Here is a 14,680-nt window from a genome sequence, read left to right as displayed (position 1 = left end):
TTCAAGGGTGCCATTGCCTGCCAACAGGTAGGGATGGGGGAGAATTTCTCCCCGAAACTTCGGGGGGCCGAGTGCCAACGCATTCGGTCCTCCGAAGGTTGTTCGGGGAGAAATTCTCCGCCCCCCCCCCCGGGATGGGACTTACTTTTCACGAATGTCGCTCCCGGCGGAGGGTCCCGCTGGCGGTTCGGCAGGTCTTCGTCAGGGGCGGGGGCGGCAGCCGGTCTTTCGACCGGCTGCTGCCGCCGCCATTACAAGAAAAGTAAAAAAAAAACAAACGCCCCTGTGATAGGCTACTTAACGATTTACGTAGCCTATCATGGCTAGATTTGCAAAGCCAGCTGTGATAGGCTACGTTAATCATCACGTAGCCTATCACGGGTGACTTAAAAAAAAAAACGCGTACGCTAATGGTGGCCCCCATAGGGAGCTATTTGCGTTGCCCTTATTTTCGCCATAGTCTACGTAAATCTTTACGTAGACTACAGGGACCAAATAAGGAACGCGAATGGCGGCTCCCTATGGGGGCCGCCATTTGCGTATGCGCTTTTTTTTTTTTTTTAAAGTCACCCATGATAGGCTACGTGATGATTAACGTAGCCTAACATGGCTGATTTTGCAGATCTAGCCGTGATAGGCTACGTAAATTGTTACGTAGCCTATCACGGGGCTTTTTTTTTTACTTTTCTTTTGAAGTTCGCTGCCGGGCGAGGCGGGAAGCCTCCCCCCCAGCCTGAATTTCGGCCAGGCGAGGCGGGAAGCCTCCCCCCCGGCCTGAATTTTAGCTGGGCGAGGCGGGAAGCCTCCCCCCCCGGCCTGAACTTCGGGGGGAGAAGCGAAGCGCCTCCTCCCCACCGCGAAGCAAGCTGCGAGACCAGGTAAGTGACTTTCGTACATCTCTACCAACAGGTGGGTGTTATAAGCAGTGTTCAGGATTTATAACTAGTTGTGTACTCAGGGAAACTTTGGGATTCTACTTTTCTAGTAGCGCCTCCCCCCCGCCCCCACCCCTCACTTGGAAAAAGCTAAGGGGGGCACCAGATTGCAAGCTGACACAACTATTTCTGAAGAGGCTTGCTCATCGGCAAGAATGCCTATCCAGGAGCAAACTTACTGGCTGCTTCAGGTTGCAAGGTTGAAGGGGACATTGCTTGTACCTCTTTATTGAGGGACTGATTTTCATGGAACAAAACCTGGATGTCCATACCTTGGTAGGTACAGCAACTGGGGTGAGGCCAGATTGCATCAGACATTCCCTATATTTCTGCAAAAGGTACAGGCAGTGGGGGCTTGAACAGCAATCTTTGGCATGCGAATTGGGACCAGCAGGTCTGAAATTTCATCTGTGGAATGTCGTGGGACATGCCGTTTCTACTGGGTCTGCAGCTGTACGACAGATTCTCCCCATTTGGCTCACTTAGCTTGGCTGCTGGAGCGTTGTCATCAACAGGGATGGCTGAACTCACCTGGCACCGCCTTGTGTGCTGCTCTCCAAACCCCCGCTGGCTGCCTGGTCCTGTTCAGCATGCGGGGTGAGCCACCCGACAGTCTTCCAGCATCCAGCAAGCGGTCTGTGACGCTCTTCTGCTCCAGCAGCCACCATTTTGTGCAAATGGTGGCTGTAAATAGGGCCATTTATGCAAAATTACTGAGGTATATGGTCTAAGTAGACTGTTTATGCCAGTAATTTGCACAACTGACCCTATTTACAGGCACCATTTGTGCAAAATGCAGATTTGTGGAAAGCTTATTTTGCACAAAATGGTGGCTGCCAGAGTCCCTCTCACCACCCACCAACCCCTCATTCTGTCCTTTCTTGCAAGGAGAGAACCAAGGTTTCATGAGTGGTACGGGACTCCTGTCTCTGCTGCCCACCTATCCCTGGTTCTCTCCTTGCAAGAAAGGAGAGCATGAGAGGTTGGCAGGGGGTGGAAGCAGCGAAAGTCCTCAACACCACCTGCCAACCCCTGGTTCTTTCCTTGCAAGGAAGGAGAGTGCAAGGGGTTGGCAGACAGTGGAAACCTTGCCTGACTTGGTGCGTGCCAAGTCGGGCAAGCCCGGGGATCCAAGGACTGCTGTCTGGGGGACCAAACCAGTGTGAAATTGCCAAGCTTCGAGCCCCAACTGGATGCCTGTGCCATCCCTAGTCATCGAGGGCCATTTCACATCTTTGAGAGTCAGAGATTCTGTACATGCAGTATCTGTGGGAAGTATATAAAAAATGTATATAAAAAAATGGTTGGCTCTTCATCATGAAAACTAGCCCAGGGTTTTGCTTCATATATCTTTGGAGTCAGGTGACTGTTAGGTAGAAAGAGCTGTCTCTTGAAAGCAGGGACCAAGGGGAATACACAGTGATAACGTCATTCAGATTGTTAGCATTCCAAATGAGTAAATCTGCATCGCTGCCAGAATCATGGCCCCTTATGTTGATCATGGAGACCAAACTAATCATGTGTGGAAGCTCATTTGGTATGTTACTTATTCTCCTTAATTTCTCTTTAATCAAAGTCCAAATGTAGACAAGACAATCTGGATTCCATTTAAGCCCTAGCATCTAAATTAGAATAGTTATTTCAAAGTGCTTAAGGGTGCAATCCTATGCATGTTTAGACAGAGAAAAGGCTTACAACTCCCAGTATGCTCCAGCCAGCCATGCCTAAAGATGCAGAGGATTGTGCCCTAAAGGAGAGTCCAGCTGATGTATCAGAATGTTTGGGGTTAAGCTTTCCTTCCTTCCTTCCTTCCTTCCTTCCTTCCTTTCTTTCTTCCTTTCTTTCTTCCTTTCTTTCTCCTCCTCCTCCATCTATCACCTAATCCAGATTTTTTTAGATTGGGCTAACACCACCTGTCATTGCTTCACTTGTGACCTTTTTCATCTGTCAGAACAGACAGATTTTTATCCTGCAAGATTCAACCCAAAGCCTCAAAAGGTGCCACCCAAGCATTAATCCATTCTGCTAGACAGGCACTGAAATTATAATTCAAAGTTCAACTTCCTTTAGCATTTCCTGCTGAAATATTTTTGGCATCCCAGGGCAGAAAGTCGAAATCTGGTTTCCTGCAGAGACCGTATCTAGCCCTTTCTATAAACGTTGGCCATGAAAATTCCTTATTGTCAGAGCAATCAGCAGATGCAGTCTCCCATTAATTTTCTTTCCCTGGCTGCTGCTCACTTTGAGAAGCCTTTCTTTTACCTCAGGATGTTGACCTGCTGCTGGACCCCATCAAGAACAGACAAGAAGAGACACTGATATATTAGGCGGCTGGGAATACTTCGGGGAAATTCCCAATAGCGGTCTTGGCAGACTTTTCTATTTCCATTCATTTTGACTGATGCCATAAACAGAATAAAGTAAGATTTGTAGGAAAACCACAGAATTGGAATCTGTTTAAGCTGCAGAAAAACACCGACCAGTGTATATACTTCTCCAGCCTTACAAATCCGTTCACAAAAGTTACTAGCCCAGAAACATTTTTAGTAGCTAGCTAGCCTACCTGCCTACCATGCATGTTTATGCTCGTTTCTTGTAGGCTACAAATGATGAAGGGCCATTTTTGGGGTGGGGTGGTGGTGGTAAAGCTTCTCTGCCTAGTCACACAAAGGGGATTCTTACTCAACAAAGGTAACCAGGCAAGTGGCTCTTTTCAACTCAGTACTACACTATCAAAAGCTCTTCAGAATCTACAGGTTCGGTTGTGGATGGGGTTTTCTTTTTTTATGAATTGATCATCCTAAAATGGAAACAGGAGTATGCAGCTGAAATGAACAGGGAGTCTTGAGTTCATGCCTCAGTTTTTAATACTGAAAAGGCTGCCTTGGAAGCAAAGCAGGGAGCAACTGCTCTTAGCTGCAGCTGAGGAAAGGACAAACAGCAATGTGTTCAAATTGAATCAGGATCAATTTAGGTTGGCTATCCCCTCCCCCCCCACACACACACAAAAGCACCCCTACCACTTTTTAGACCTGGGTGCCAGCTGATGATTGAACCCAAGTGGTGATGCCATGCCTGCCCTGGAGGGGTCCTTGTTGGATGATGGGTTGGAGTTCCCTGAGCTGAACATTCCAGAGGAGCAGACTGTTTCTGGAAACTCCAGGGGTGATCAGGGGGAACCTATGCCCTCAGGACAGACATTAGTAGACCCATCTCCTCAGGATGTGGGGAGCTCCTCTTCTGATTCAGAGACGGAAGCTGAGACCCTGCCTAGTCCTAGGGAACACAGGTGTTTGAGGGTGCATGTTCAGCTGGCTGCCAGGTGAAGAAATGCCCATCTAAGAATCAGAACTCTGTGTCAGTAAAGGGCTACTCATGAGTAAGGCTTTCCAAGATCTGCAGCAGAACCCTAAGTAGGGTTCTAAGTGCTCAAGCTTAAAAGCCCTCTGTTCTCGGCAGACCTTTGCTGGAACAACATCTGTTTTCCAGCTCTCCAACTTCTGTCTAGCATTCCCTTGCTACCTCAGTCCTCTTTGGACTTGGTGTGCTCTGACCTTGAATCTTCTTCAATCCTTGCCTTTAAGAAATGCCTAAGCCTGGACTGACACCCCCCACCCCACCCCCTCTGCATGGCTGGCTTCTACCTCTACAACCCCAGTGTGCTATATCACTGCAGAGCCTGAAACATTCAGTTAGCACCAAAAACTGAATAACTGATGAACTGATTGAATGAAGCAGGACAGTTTGGTGGTGGAAGACCACGCTATCACCTGGAAGCTGCATCTGTATGCATGGATGCACCAAATCAGGTGTTATTTCTGCTACATGGGTACATCTGAAGCTGCTCTGTAAGGAGCAATTGACTAGTGTTTGAGTACATAAAAAAATACAGCCCTTCCATCCCCACGGTGTTTTGTCTGTTTCAAAGTCAACTCCATATTTACCACTCTTATTTCAGAAGTTTAAAATTCACTGTGTGGTTCATTGTAACTTCCTTATGATTGTACACACCCACACATGTGTGCACGTGGATGCATACACACATACAGAAACACACATACACACACTGACTGCAATGTTGGGAGAAGTCTGAGGAAGAAAAGCCCAGACATTCTTTATTATGACCTTTCTGTGATAGAAAGGCTCAATTTCTCTTTCTTCGACAACTCTAAATTTTGCATCTCAGAGGTCTGTCTCCAGGATAAATAAATTAATGTTTGTGCATTATTGGTAAACTTCTTAAAAGGGAATGAAGAGCAGGCTGCTGAAAACAACAGAAAAACATACACAGAAAATGAAGAAGGGTAGAGGAGAGTGAATAAATATTTAATAGGCCAAAAGAGGGGAAAAAAATATTTGTCCTGTCATGAATGCCTGACGAGCAGAAATGTTGGCATAAATGATTCCTTCCCAACTGATGAGTTTCCAAGACTTAATTCCACATGTCATGGCAAGATAACACACAGTTGTATGCATATGATTCCATCAGTGTTTGTGGAGACAAGGCATTTTCCTATATTCATTTGGAGATTTATTCTACAAAGTTTGCAAACATACTGAACAAAATTAATCTAAATTCACAAGCACAAATGTTAAACAGACATCTGCTTGTTACAACTGCCTTTAACAGTGGTGCCTGTGACAAGCCATGTAGGGGTGAACATTTGGCTAGCCTCCTCACCCTACCTGAAAATAATTCCAGCACTCCCAAAGGAGGCGGGAGCTGGCTGCCAGGCTAATGAGCCAAAGCAACAACAACAGGCAAGATATAAGAATAGAGGAAAGACCCAGGAGGGGAGGAGGAAGGAAGAGATACTGAAGAGTTCTGTTTGTGAAGCCAGACAACATACAGGCATGTTTTCTGTTGGGGATGTTAATTGAGATGGGAAATACCTTTGAGAAAATTGTAGCCTCTATGATGTGCCAGCTATCTCTTATGTACTGCCTAATTGGAAAAATATTTAGCTTTCTTGAAGAACTGAGAGAGACTAAACATCTCTGAGAGGCATTACTGTTAGCAGCTTATCACAGTGCCATATAACAATAATAAGCCAAATCTGTCCTATGATTTGGTGAAATGTGTATTATTACATGTTATCAGCACAGCTCAATGTTATTTATACAGACACATGGGGATCATATTGGAGAAGGCTCTAGAATATTCAGCTGCATGCTTTAAACAGCTGATTGGTACCAAAGAGCTGATTAATTCATTAAGAGCTGATTAATTGCTTGGGGGCATTAAGTAAATCTGGAGCTGAGGACAGGTCTGCACATGCATTAGACCTGCCTTCCCCAACCTGGTGTTCTCCAGATGGTTTGGACTTCAGCTTCAATCAGTCCCAGCCAGCATGGGTAGTGGTCAGGAATCCTGGGAGTTGTAGTCCAAAACATCTCGAAGGCACCACATTGGGGAAGGCTGTTTTAGACACTTATCACTAAATGGTAGAATTGTACATTTATCCATCTTGCAGACACTCTTGAATGAATTTATAATGGAGTGTGATTCAGTGGAAGTAGGTCATTAGGAGTTCATTGCACACTGAACCAATTTTTTTTTTAAGCAAGTGATTTATTTTATGTTGCTTGCATAACCTGTTGGCTGCCGACTAGATAGACCCTATCAGACTACCTGAATTCTTTTGATTCTGACTACCCTGTGAGAGCAATCGTTATTACATATCAGGGAAAACATGGTTGTTTTGAATATATTTTAGGTATGGATTCAGGGACATTCTATATGACACAATGTGTGCTATATTTCACATAGCTAATGAGGGGGGGACCCCTCTACTTTTCTGTGTTAGCCTAATATATGTGTCAGACACTCAGGCCCAAGGACAGGTGAGTAATTTGGAAAGGGGGAGAACAGCAATGGGTATTTTGGCTTCATAGGAGGAGGACAAACTGACCTCACCCAACAATAATTTGCCCAGCCTGAGGTAAGTTAAAGTGTGAGAGTCTTTATACCAGTCAGTGGCCCCCCTAGTATCACCTGACCTCAGGCTGGGAGACTTATGGGAAGTCATGTGATTCTCCCAAATGGAATTGTCTGCAATTTTCTCTTCCATCTGGTAGGCAGAAGGGTACTAGTACCTGTTCTACAGCACCATGGAAAGTCAGGCACCTAAACTCCATAGAACTCAAAACGCCCCTTGCTAACCTCAGCAGATTGAGGAACTATATAGGAGAATGGAATCGTATCACATGGTGTCACCTTAACCATACTTTCCAGGACAACATGCTGCTTCAGGTGGCATGGGAAGTAATGATGTGATTCAGTTAAGGCCACATGATCCTTCCATCCCTCATGACCAAGGTGGCATGGACCTGACTATGGAACAGCACTATTTGTCAGTTACCACAGAATAAACCAGGGGCCGGATGATAAGGTTACTTCTGTTTGCTGAGATCAGATAATCAAACAGGAGACCAGTTTTTAACTGATAATGACAACTTTATATTTGAGCAAACGAAAGTAATGTGTCAGCTGTTAGTCAACTTATAGCTAGGTTTGCACTCTTGCTGGATATTCTAGCAGAAAGAAAAAAAAACCCAACCCTGCCCATTGTACAGCAAAACCTTGTTGGTGAAATTTGCAGGTTGATAGTACTCCTAAATTTACTATTAGAAAACATTTGTCAAATCATTCTCAAATATTTCTAAGTTCTTATGTTTATGCTGAATTTTAACCAAAATTTTTTTAAAGGCAAAAGAGGTGATTTTGGGGAGTGGGATGGGGGGAAGACGTTTGATTGTCCCCTTACTTAACCTTTTCATGTCACTGGCTATTCACAGCTGCTTCCTTCCCTAATATGCAGCTCTGACACATTACTTGTATAAAAGGGATACTCCTGAGATGATCCCAACCAATCAGGGAGCCCATAGGCAATGTGATGACATCATGTCATCACAAAGCCAATCAGATTTAGCTATGTGATACTGTCAAGAAGCCAGGTTAGAGTGAAGGCAAGAAGCAATGCTCCCTTTCTGAATAGGTGTTCTGGCAATGACATGTAGCCAATTAGCTAAATAATAACAGCACAAAGACCAAACCAAATGAAGACAGTGCTTTCTGCCCCCACACTGAACAGCTAAACAATCTTGCCCCCTTTTGCATGTCCCCCATAATAACTAAAACGGGAAATGGTGTGTGTGTGCGCGCGCACGTGCATGCGTGAGTGAGAGAGATATTGTATGTGTGAAATACACTGTTCTGTTTTATATTAGCTCTATTGGAAGCCCTATTTTTCAATTCATGTCCTGCTCTCAGTTTCCCTCAGAACTTGCCCCAGGTAAATGCATGCCAAACAGGTACAAATACACAAAGGTGTAGAACATGTGGGTACAAATCTGTTACTCCTAATATACATCACGGACATTGTAATGTATGAACTAGAGCTGTGCACAGATGGCCTCTCAATTCTCCACTTTATTTGTGGGCAGAGAAATTTGGGAGATAATTTTGCCGAATTTCTCCAGGGGAAGGAGAAATTCTCAACAGTTTCTCCCAGGTAGGGCTCTGCGTCGGCAGGGCTTGTAGCACAGCTTCTTTCATTTTGGGGAAGGGTTTGGGGTTTTTTCATGCTGCAACAGCATCAACTGTGTTGGCAGTTTGGCCCCCATTTTGCATCCACCACAATGCAGGTGTGAGGGGAGGGGGGCAGTGTTGTGTCAAGTTCCAGGGATGAGGTGGAGTTAGTCCTCTGCCAAAATCTGTCCCCCAATTTCCATAAAGTTTTCTTCCCCCATGAAAGGGGCTTCCATTGTTCTGCCTCATTCTCAGGACAGTCTATAATTTATGTTGAATTTCTTTTGGTTTTTGAGTTTACCTAATCCTAGCTAGCCACCCAGGCTTCCTGCAATTCCTGATCTGAAAAAAGCCCTATTGGAGGAGTTACCCCATGCTGCCTTCCACTCGGCTTGAATGGAAGTGAGGGAGCTGCAGAGGCTCCAGGCTGCCAAAGAGATGATTGTACAACGAAAGACAGGACACTGGTGCTTATTCCTCGGCCACCTTCTAAGTAAGGCAAGCCCAAGAAACCCAAACCCAACCCTTGAGAATTTCTCTGAAATTTCTTCAGTCTTGAATTTCTTTTTGAAAGCAATTTCTCTTCTGTCAAATTGAATGAGAACAGTAAAAAAAAATGTGGGAGAAATTTTTGGCACAGCACTAGTATGAACTGGCCCACATACTCCTGTCAACATGGGCAAACTCCTCTGGATAGAGAGAGGGTAAACAGAATAATATGGGAGATGCAAACTAGCAATTTTCCTCCCTTCTGTTTCTCTAAGTAATCGCTGAATTGTTTAGACCTGGAGAAGAGCTCCCACTTTGCCAGTGTTGCAGCAATAGCCTCTAGTACTGAACATACTGCAGGAAGCCTCGGCAAACAGCTCTGGAGATGAAACAAAGAAAGGCCTAATTGCCATGCAAAGCACAGCATCTCTCAGATGTGATGAGAAATGTGACTGGTCCCGGGGAAATTTCAAAATATGACCACCCAAGCATAACAGAGAAGAATGGTGAAAACTAAGCAAACGGCAACGAGAGAGGATAGCAATTTCTACCTTAGTTCATTTAAACAAATACCTCCATAGATTTACTTTCTCTCCCAATCTTTGTTTTAAAATATATTTGTATATGCTAAGAAGGCTGATAGGTTTGTATGGCTCTGCGCAACCTACAAAGACTGCTCGAGGGAAAATGAAAACTTAACACAACCTTCTGGAAAACATATTGTTTTAGTTGGCCTCAATCATTCACCATTATTTTTTTGCCAATAATCTTATGTCATTAAATATAAAGCGCATACCCTGAGATTGTTTCCTTCATATGACTGGAAAACATGAATTGGGGGCATATGGATTTTTCCTGTGATTTGGGAAGCTACGTAGTGCAATTTCTGTTCATTTCAATAGGACTTGTGAAGGTTGCTTCAGCAAACCTAATCAACAGCCCAAACCTAAGTGCATGTTCATTTAGAAGTAAGTCCCATTGATTTCAACTGGAGTAACTGCCTACTAATAGCGCACAGGATTGCAGTGTAAAAATGAATGGAGGCCATGCACTTGGTAGATTCTAGTCATTTGGCTATGGTCCAGTAAGGGAGTGGAAGGAGATTTCTGCACATAGATTCCCATGCTGGATTAGGAACTGTGTCCACAGAACGGAGGTGGATACACATCTAGATGCAAAGTAGTGAATGGAATCCACATCTGTACTGCAGATATGGTTAGGAATATGCAGATGCAATGGTGCACGCCACCTGCTCTCACAGACTACTAATTGGATACAACACAAAGTTGTGTGGGATTGCCTCTGGATCGGGCTAATGCATTTCATTCACCATGGCAGCAGCTGGAAGACTGATAATAACACAACCTGTTGGATAGGAAGTCTGTGGGAAATGCTGTCTAAGTTTATCTTTGTATGGTACTCAGGCATTTTGCATGCTTTAATTAATCCTCATTATTTTGCAGCTTCCAGAATTATCAAATCAATTGTTAAATTTGGGGTTGTTTTCCTGAATTAGCACACTTCCAGTTTGTTTACAGATTTTGAGGTTATCTAGTTACTGATGTCATCACTTTCACCTGCCTGGTGCTCTTGGATACTGGATAGAGGACAAGAAGCAGGGAAGATAGCAAGAGTGTTGTGCCTTACTTCCTGTGTGTTTTCCCAACATTGACAAATAAGGGGAAAAAAGAGCCCCTGATTATTTAGGGGCTCACTCCCCTACATTTAACTGGATTCATTTTTCAAGTTGCTTTTTTGTTTGGTAAAACTAGTATGGAAGTGTTCATTCAGGGATTGTGGGAATGGGTCTTAGACACAGTTGGATGCTAAGTAATTTATTTGGAAGTCCCAGTGGAACAAGTGGCCTGGGTTTCTACCTTACTGATGTGTTGCAGCAGAGGAGGAAAGGCCACATCACTTTTCCATCTAGGTTTCTCTTCAGTTGCCCCCACAATCTCCCAAGAACCACTAAATCACCTTTTCACCTTCCTGGGGAGTGAAGGTAGGGATGTCAGAGAAATCTGCAACAGATTCAAATGAGTTTGGATTTCTATGAATCTGACCTGCAGATTCCAGAGCAGGCTACCTTTTTCTGAGTCACACAGTTTCTGCAGACTCATTTTTCATCTTGCTTTGTGCAATTTGCTTTGTGCAAATTTACATTAGCACTAATGCGAATCAGTGCAAGTAGAATGAAATTCTGATTAAAAAAAAAATCTGATTCCATCAATAAGCGGACAATGGAAGAAAAGATGCCTGACAATTTGTGAAATGCAGATGGAGTGGATTTAACCAAATTGGTACATCCCTCAGTGAAGGTGTGCGTTTATTTCAGAACAACAATACCAGAGTTGCTGACTTATGGGGAGAACTCATGGTAGAACTGGCAAGCTGAACAAAAGTGGGTGACATGAGATAGCCAATTATCAAGCACAGCTTGCTGGAAGAGATGAGCCATGTTTGAATGGAATGTGGTTTGCAATACTAAAAGAAGAGACATACTAAAAAAAGAGACAAGGTTCTCAGTGTATTGAACACAATTTATCACTGTGAATCTGAAGAGAGAAATAAACAACAGAGCTAGTACTGAATGACTTCCACTTCTGGAAACCACTTAACCACATAGCTTATTTACTTTCATTGGCAGAATGAATGTTGTCCAGTAGTGCCAGTCCCAATGACCTGGCAGACTCCACTGAAGTGCTTTTGCATTATGGGCAGGCTTTCCAGTTTGCTATCGCTTCCAGAGAGAGTGAGAGAGGTTTTATTTATAACCTTCCAAAACCCGGTGGCCGCAAGCTGCTGGTGGATTCCTACATCCTCCCTCCCTGTCATCTGCATTCTCTGTTGTCAAGAGGCAATCGTGCCTCCATGCAAAGATTCAGGGAACCTGCTCTGCAGCGCTCCGCATCCTTCTCAGTGCAAGGGAGCCCCTCTCTATGTGCTCACCAGCAACAAACGCACATTGTCATCGCAGTCAAAAGAATGCGTCGTCATTGCAGGGTACCGTTACTCCTAATTACAGCATTATTGAGGTATTTCTCTAGCAGGGTTTCCTTTATCACTAGCCTCTGCCTCTCTCTTTCTCTCTCTTTTTTCTGGGGGGGGGATATTTATCCACTCTGTGTGTGTGTAGTAGTAGTAGTAGCTTGCAGGGTGGAATCATAACATTTTTAGAGTACACAAGAAGCTTGCACCTGCTACTTTGGGGGCACCAATGTACTGTGGGTTTTCAAATAATTTCACAAGTGTTGGGGAACAAGATAAAGGAAATGAGGGGCAGAGGGAGAATAGAGGTGTCAGGATTCAAGTTTGGTTAACTGGTGACCTATAGCAGGGATGCAGAACCTCTTTTAGGCCGAAGGCTGAATTCCATTTTGGAGAAGCTCTCGGGTCTGCATTCCAGTGGTGGGCAAAGCTGAATGGAAATGGGGAATGATATAGGCTGACCTATAGGATATAGGATACTATATCATCCTATCAGCGCTTAAAGCTCTTACTGCCAGTACCAAAGTTTTAGGAGAGGCACTTCAGCCTTTTAGAATAGGGGAGAAACACACAAAAACCAGGTAACCATCTGACCCAGTGTTTTCACCCAAACCACTGACCGTGTCCTTCTGGGGGACCCTGGAGAGCCAGATTGGGACCCCCAAAGGGCCACATTTACCCCCTGGGCCTGAGGTTCTTCAACTGTGTTTTATAGGGGTGCCAGCAAAGTTACTGGAGCAAGGCATGTAAAAGAAGCTCGGGGGCTCATCTCGGAGAAGAGGCAAGTTTCTGCTCAGACTGAAACCTGAGTGGGAGACAAATAGCTGGCTTCCTCGACTGATATGCTTTTTGCACTTCACGAGCAAAGCCCTGACACCCAGGGATTGTGGGTACTTTTGTTTGGCTGCCAAAGCCCTCATAAGCCTCTTGGAATGTGCCACATTGCACTACAGGAGTCAATTTTAAGAGGTGCAGAGGTGAAATTGGGGAGGAGGTGGCCAAAAGCCGCTCCTTTCTGGATGACGCATGGGGCATGGCTTTTGGCTGCCACCTCCTAATTTTGCCTCTGAAGCATTTCTTTCAGCCCTCATAGCAACTAATAGAGCCATTTCCCCTGTCCCTGGAATGAAGATGTGACAAGAGTTGGAGGTAAAGAGTAACAATGCTATTATTTAACAGGAATCTGTAACAAGCACGAGCATAACATCATGTTACCTAACATCTATGGCCAACAGCAGGAACACAGGTGGATCAGCCAAATTCCTGAACTGTGCATTTCATCACTTGCTTGTCTTAAAGGAAAGCCAAAGAGACCCTGTCTGGTCAGCATTCAGTGGGCAGCAAACTCCCTGGGCCCAAGGGGTGATTCCCTCCCCCACCATTGAGAATTGGCTAGCAATGAGAGGCAGGCTGGGATGGTGATCCTTGACCCTCCAGGTGTCTCACCAAGGTAGCCTGTTGTCAAGGTTCCACTTATGATCTAGACCCCCCAAGCAACCCCTTAAGGGTTCTCCAGCCCCAGTCTGCAGAATGGCGTGTCCCCCTGAGAATACAGAAGTCTGCTATTCCTCCTCTGAAGTAAAAGGGGGATATTCAGGGATCTAAGCAGCAGGGGTGCAAATAAAATAAGGGGTCTGAAAAACTCACAGGAGGTATCACAACTAATTCCCTTGGAGTGTGTAGCTAAAGAAGAATATGGCAGGACCTCTCCAAGCAATCAGGCTAATTACTACCCAGCTGGTTGTTGTTGTTTTAAAGCATAGCCGCAACACTTGGAAGCTGTTAGTTCTAGATTTGGGCCATGTGAAGCTAAAGCAGTAAGATGAATCACACTTCTAGGCTTGATGATCTCATCCTTTTTAAGTAGCGCTGAGAATATGCACTCGGCATTACCAGGCTTATCCCTATCGTTCAATGAGATTAAACTTGTAAATCTCTGATATCTTTTTGCTTTGATTCCAGACTGCTCCGACACGGAGTTTACAGGAAAATAAAAAATGGGACCCTTGATCGAAACAAGAGCACCAGGGTGCTGTAAAACCTTTCAATCTTCTTCATGTGTAAAAGCAGGCTCCTGTGAGTTGACCCATTCTTCAAAGCCGAGGCAGTAGACAAAATATACAAAACCGAGCAAGTAGGGAGCTGAAAACCTCAGCTATGTTTCTTCCTATTTGGGGCATTTCACAAAATACCATTGCACAATCCTGCATTTATAGAGTTGACACCAAATTTTGGCCAATTCACTGGGGGCAAATTTTGAAGGCTCTGCTTGGGGGAAATATCTGTAGAAATTTCATGGGGAGCATTTTTTTTAATCTAGTTAGTGAAAGAGCTTGTGGGGAGGGCGTAGGGATGCTGGAGAAATTTGAGAAGGACTAAAATGAGCACAGATTTCTAAGAATCAACCTGCACAATCCACTGTGGACCAACCTCCTCAGGCTGTGTGGAGTCTGTGGACTTCCGGATCTTGTTTTCACTTTCATGAAATTTACGCATATTTATTTGTAGGAAAATACACAAGCTTCTTCTGAGGTTGGTAAATATACGCAGGGAAAAGTCAAATGGAATGCGGGACAATACTCTAAATGTTACGTCCTAAGGGAAATTATGTAAATTGTTGCGAACCCTCTTATGGAATTATTTGCATATTTTTCTGCATAATGAAAAAAAAATCAAATCCATCTGTGATTGGATGATGGAAGAAAAGGAGCCCGACAATCTACAAAACACAGATGGA

The 14,680-nt window shown here is 44.5% G+C and overlaps 1 protein-coding gene across 1 annotated transcript in view; it reads right to left on the bottom strand.

Annotated features, from left to right (window-relative positions):
* The window catches only part of AFF2 (ALF transcription elongation factor 2), a 574,244-nt gene that overhangs the window by 241,862 nt on the left and 317,702 nt on the right, over positions 1-14,680 (bottom strand). The gene's annotated exons all lie outside the window — the stretch shown is intronic.

This window comes from Heloderma suspectum, chromosome 9, assembly GCF_057233095.1.
Source record: "Heloderma suspectum isolate Gila_16-S chromosome 9, 16-S_ref, whole genome shotgun sequence".
Taxonomy (NCBI): domain Eukaryota; kingdom Metazoa; phylum Chordata; class Lepidosauria; order Squamata; family Helodermatidae; genus Heloderma; species Heloderma suspectum.
This window is presented reverse-complemented; position numbering and strand designations above follow the sequence as displayed.